The sequence below is a fragment of the Amblyomma mixtum genome, chromosome 7 (genome assembly GCF_055824585.1).
Source record: "Amblyomma mixtum isolate Tamu chromosome 7, ASM5582458v1, whole genome shotgun sequence".
NCBI classification, from domain to species: domain Eukaryota; kingdom Metazoa; phylum Arthropoda; class Arachnida; order Ixodida; family Ixodidae; genus Amblyomma; species Amblyomma mixtum.
This window is the reverse complement of record NC_143018.1, coordinates 23,099,154-23,105,153: the sequence shown is the minus strand read 5'-3', so window position 1 is coordinate 23,105,153 and position 6,000 is coordinate 23,099,154. Positions and strand designations below refer to the sequence as shown.

The window sequence follows — 6,000 nt, the reverse complement described above, 5'->3', positions numbered from 1 at the left end:
GCGGAGGCGCATATGCCCAAGCTGGGTTCGCGACGACGCAGGGCCCAGCATCCCGTGGGCGCGTATTTTTGGGATGAGGAGAGGAGAGAAGTTCGGCTGCGAGCGCGCATGCACGTTGCCGCTGACAACGCGCCGACACAAGAAGCAAACTCCGGCGCGTGTTTAGTGCTGCGCCGATGTGGCGGTGAGCGTTCGGCAGGGAAACCCCAATTGATCCCAGTCAACTGAACTAGCTAAACGGCACAGTAAGGCAAAGTGTATGGGTGTGTCAGCGCTACCAACGTTTGCGGGCCCTACCGCAGCACATAATAAAAACGTGCTCGCTCGGAGGAGCACGCAGTTCTGGATGCGGCTTGAAGCAAGAAGTCTAGAACTTCTCGCGCCATCTGATGAATATACTATTAAACGCAGTGCCGTCTTGCGATAACCTTGAGCGGTCCTGCAAGAAAGTGACACATTAACACATAAGAGAATGCAAACACAGAACTGCGTCGTTGTTTCAGCTTTTCCGTTAATTTACCTAGCAATATTACTGCGTTGGGATACAGTACAGCAAAGCTGCCCTCACTCTGCCAGTTTTTCCAAATTGTCAGGAGAGAGCGCTAGCAGTCGTTTCATTTTTTTATTCTTGAGCAGACGATTCATTCGTGCAGACGAATATCCTCAACTTTCATATCTTCATGCCTTCGCCTGAACTTTATGTATTCTTTAGAAGCTAGAACAGCAGTCATGAACCTATCTAGATGAACCATAAGGTGACTTAAGCGGCGTCCTGTGAAAAACGAACGCTTCGCTGCTTCCACGCAGCACGTGTAACCGGATAGGTGAAACGGGTAGACGGCGTTGCTGACACGACACCACGCGGCTTCCCGGCGGGTTCCCACGCATGCTGTGTCCGGCCTTCTGCTCGGCCTTTGCTTATTTCGCATCACACGATGCTGGGTATACTGCGTCGGGTCACGCACACTGGTGGCACGCAGTAAGATAGGGAGCGAGCTAATGCTGCGCGTGTTGCACGGTGTAAACAAAACTCGTGAGAGACTGGTGCCGCCATCTGTCGCGGGACTTGACATGCAGGAATGGACGCGGGTTATTTGACATCGACCTGTTCTTTCTTTGTTTCTATCAACGCCGTGTTTTATCCCCTGCCATTGGACGCTGCCCAAACTGCTCCCTTATATAGACGAAATAAAAGAGCGGGCCACCGCCGCAGAAATTTGTTACAAGGTTAGTATTTACAAAGTGAACAAGGGAGGGGAAAGGCCCTAAGGGAACTTTTTGTAGGTCAGCTGGTTAATCCTCTTTAGCAGCCATCATTCCTGGACAAGATTCCCGCTCCATTTAACGCCGTCCCTTCCTTTATCGTGCCTTCCTCCCCGGAGTGAAGGCCCTATTTAAACCCCGACAGTGACGAGCGCATTACCCAGACGAATACAAGTCTTGTCGAAACGCTATAGGCACCCTGAGTCTATTCCCTCCCTTGTTCCCTTTGTGAGCGTGAAGAAAACATCTGCCTGCCGTCTCTCTACCATGGATTACAACGTTAGTGTAAGATATAGACCTGCTTCGAGTTCTGCGTCAAGTGCTGGCTTACTCTGCCCGCAGTAACCGCAAGTAGTGGGATCACTGAATCGCATACAAAAGTTGAAAGGGGAGACAGATGGGGAGTGAGGGATGACTTTCTGCACTCCACGTTGAACGTCCTACTAATAAGGAGGCAACTCCTCAAACTTCGGCAACAGTACGAATTCCGCTCACCCCGAGAAAGTTCTCTTAAAACTGCTGCACACTGAATAAGCACGAAATAAACATCCTCGGCCCTGAAATGTTCGTGACGCATAGCATCTTGACAAGGTTTCGATAAGGCCCAGTTCGGCCCTGCTTCAAGCTGCATGTGGCATTTAAGCTGTGGGAAACGAAATACACCACTTCTTCCAGCGAGGAGCCTTCATCTCGAGCACATTTCCGGTTTCTTAACCTAACAAGAACGAGGAAATGGTTCCAGATGGAAAAGTTAAATTTGGTGACCGTTCGAGGTGCACCGAGATATTAGAGTCGAACCTCGTTATAATGAAACGGTTTATAGCGATGTAATGGATATAATGAAGGAATGACAATTCCCTCTGGAAGCTTTGTCAGCAAAGGCTATAACAAAGCTATGCCTGGACGGCCCGTGTGCCTATCATCATCATCATAATCAGCCTGACTACGCCCGTTGCAGGACAAAGGCCTCGCAAACTTAATTCTTCTTAGCACCCTCCGCTGCATCAAAGGTCTGACTACTGCCTTGGTCAGTTGCTCCGAAGCCGCTGGGGACTGAGGGCCGAGGGTTAATTTTTTTTTTCATACAGAAGGTTGTGGCCAAGCACTACACCAGGGTGGTCAAATCCTGTTCTGGCGAGGGAGTGAGTCGTCGGTTCCGGTCATCGCGATCAGGCCGCAACCCAGGCCTGAATAGTGCTCCCTAAAAGGTTGTGCAGCAAAACTTACGAGGTGCTTTCACACTTTAATAATAAAGGGTGTGTCAGGGATCCTCACAGCCTACACGGGGAATAAGAGAGAGAGAAAGTAACTTTATTTTCCGAAAGATTGAGGTCACGAAATGGGGTAGTCCTCGTAGTCCTCCCATCTCCATGGTGGGACTCTTCCTAAGCCGGACGCTAGGTGGCTGACCGGCGATGCAGTCGGGCGACCTCTTCGGCCTTTCTCGTGACCTGGAGTTGAACTACCGGGTCCTACTGAGCAGCGCGGCCTCTTACTAGGATTGGGGGCAGAGTAGCACGCCCGCCAGCGGCTTATCTCGACTACGCGACTATGCGCGCCGTAGAATGCACCTCACAGTCTGCATAAAATGTGCGGAGTGTGTTTTTGGGTCCCCGCAAAATGTGTAGAAGCAGGAGCTTCAAACATTCCGCTCGAAATTCATTGCTATCACACTCGAGAGAGGGCGCCACACTTTGCAAGCCGTGTGGTGAAATCCTTTTCTCCTCCTCCAAACCATTGTGAGTAGAGGCGCGCGACTTTTATTAGATTCTATAGCCGCAAATGCAAGGATAAAGAACATTTTTGCGGAGAAATAAGAGTTTTATTCGCCAATTGCCCGCCGTGAAGACAAAATCTTGTGTCTATGAAGTACAGAATCCAGTACAGCGCGTTCCGTATTTATTGGTCTGGGTGGTAAATATTATCTTGCTCCAAATACTGTTCTATTCGAGCTCAGACACCGACCGCAAGATTGTGACAGATTAAGTTTTTTGATAAGTACTGACAGTTAACATCAGAAATTCCTTGGATTGTTTGGAATCGGCGAAAAACTGTCGTACGCAGCGTCAGAGTTTTCATCCAAGCGAGTGTAGCAGATGATGATGGTAATGGTGTGGCCTTCTCTTTAAAAGGTGGGCGCTTAACAAAATTCCCTAGCCGGATACACGGTGAGAAAAAAATAAACGATATCGAGAGTGAAGCATCACACACACAAACAGTGACGAAGCTATGAAAAACAGAAGCGTCCACCGTGAAGTGGCTCTTCGTCGCTGCCACTGCCGCTTTGTTTGCCGCGCCCGTTGTGCCGTCCTCGTAGGGCGAACACAAACCTAAAGTAAACTGATCTATGCTTAGAGAAATGGAGGAAGGAAAATTTAGTTCTTCCTTCCTCTATGCCTACAGAAAACCAGCGCTCCGGCGGGAACGCAGCACCCATCTGCATTGGTGTTGGTAGCTTCGCGCAGCACCGCATTACCGCACAATGAGTCGCTCTATTTAGAGGCTGCGCCATCTGGCGATTAGCAAGACAACCAATATTCCAAACTGGAGTAAAGATTCATTTCGAAGTTCGCCAGAAGGCGCAACCTGTCAAAAGGCTGCTCCGCTTGCCGATTGTATTCACGGTGGAGAAAGCACTCGTGAGCACGGTATATTCTTCCAACGTGCTCGTGAGTGCATTAAAGCGTGTCGATCTATCGGTGTATTTATCGTACACAAAGTTGCGCACTAGATATGCGGCAATTGCCAAAGAGCTACGTGGGGTGTAGCTTGGGTGCAGCAAAATAATGCAGTATACTAGAGTATTAATGTAGTCTAAACTTTTCTACAGGTTTCTCCTAATTGACGGCGACACAAATACACAAACAATACAATAATTATCGCTTTATTTGAGACAACTTGCATCACTACAAGTATAACGACAGCTTGTTGTGTCTGGGGGTGTAGCTCAGATGGTAGAGCGCTCGCTTAGCATGCGAGAGGTACGGGGATCGATACCCCGCACCTCCACTTTTTTTTTTTTCCCGCCGCAAGGCAGATAGTGGTCCGAATCGCCCACATTCTGCTTAAGACGAACATTTTGCGCCAATTACAAACAGTAAACGAACGAAGGTACTTTCTTGATTTGCTCTTCTGTCCTCCCTGGGGTTTTTATAGACTTAGAACGCTCCATTTACGCATAGGAGAATTTTATTTTCTTATAGAAGTCAATAGACTGATTTTTTGAATTTTCAATAGACGTGTTGTTATATTTTACTTGTAAAGCTTTCAGGTGGATCCTCTGTCATGAGTTCATTCGGGCGGGGGAGAGAAAGAGATGAACGGAAAGGCAGGGAGGTTAACTAGGCGACGCCCAGTATGTTATCCTACATTCGTGGGAAGAAATTAGGCTGTGAAATGCAGCATCCACAATGAACGGATGGCGTTCCTAAACCCTAACGCGGAGGGTATGATCTCCTGCGGGACCTCAGCACAACCATAGAGAGTTAAAAATGAGATGTAGTTAAAGAAAAAAAAAGAAAAAAATAAAGCTGCCCGTCGGGGAATCGAACCCCGGTCTCCCGCGTGACAGGCGGGGATACTGACCACTATACTAACGAGGAGAACGGTGATGCGACGTTATAGAGTCTATACCATCGCGGGAAGCAGTTGCTTTGTCTGGGTACTTTTCTGTGCTCTGGAAAAGTAATCAGGGGGACCTTCTTTTACTACACCTGGCCGCCGCCGCGCGTGCTTTGAACTCATCAGACAGATTTGTGAGGTGCGCGTGGGTACGCGTATTCCCTTTAGGCCAAACTGTTTCACGGTGACTTTTCCAGTGCGCATCTCTACATGTGTGACTCGTTCAGAAGCAGTTAATTTTCTGCTGGTGACATGTTACTGCAGTCGAGCTTTATCACGCTTGCATCTGTTTCTTGCTGGACCCCCCTGACCCGAAGCGAGATATTTTGCGTCTGAAGCCCCGCATTGGCATCATTTTACAACGATAGCTGTGAAAAACCCTCACGCAAACACCTCACGCAACATCACTGCAGTCCAGAGACGTGTCCGAACAAGAGATGTCAGTGTCTGTCGTCACCTGCGCTAACACTGCTGTGACGACCTTGTGAAACACATGCATAAACCTCGTCAGGCATTGGCACAACACGTCGCGAACACATCTACTGCCACTTCTGAGATGACAAGGCTTCCTTCACAATTATCAAGGGCTGGGAGAAAAGTGCGAGTCGAAGCTCATAATATACGGCCCCACGCCTACCCGTAACTGCCTCACTGCATACGAACACATGAAGCTTGACGCGTGGCGGCGTGAGGGGAACATTCAAGAGAGTGAAAGGGGAGGGAAGAAAAAGGACTGCTACCGCTTTTGGCTAATAATAATCTGGAATCATGGTTTGCTCCTTACTCGTATACTGAAGTACTTACATAAAAAGGTCTTAAGATGTGAAGGCAAGGGTTCTCCTTACCTTACAGAAATTAAAGCTTGAGGTACGATACGTACTAATAATCATGCTGAAAGATGTGAGTGGGCGGGTACAAGTTTTTTGTGCTTAGAGCCGTGCTTTTGCAACTCAACATACGTCTCTACACCGCAGTCGGCCCTCGCAAGTGAAGCGGGAAAATGGAGACACTGGATTTGCGAGCGCTTGCGACAGCTGCGTGCCCTTACCCTTAGAATCCCGCGTCCTTGCGCTGTCACAGAAAGAGAGTGACCACGTCGACAAAGGGATGTCAGGG

The 6,000-nt window shown here is 48.8% G+C and overlaps 1 non-coding gene across 1 annotated transcript; it reads left to right on the top strand.

Annotated features, from left to right (window-relative positions):
- The first annotated feature begins 4,199 nt into the window (after positions 1–4,199).
- TRNAA-AGC (transfer RNA alanine (anticodon AGC)) lies at positions 4,200–4,272 on the top strand. Its single transcript has one exon. It is a non-coding gene; the product is annotated as a tRNA-Ala (tRNA).
- Positions 4,273–6,000: the final 1,728 nt, after the last annotated feature.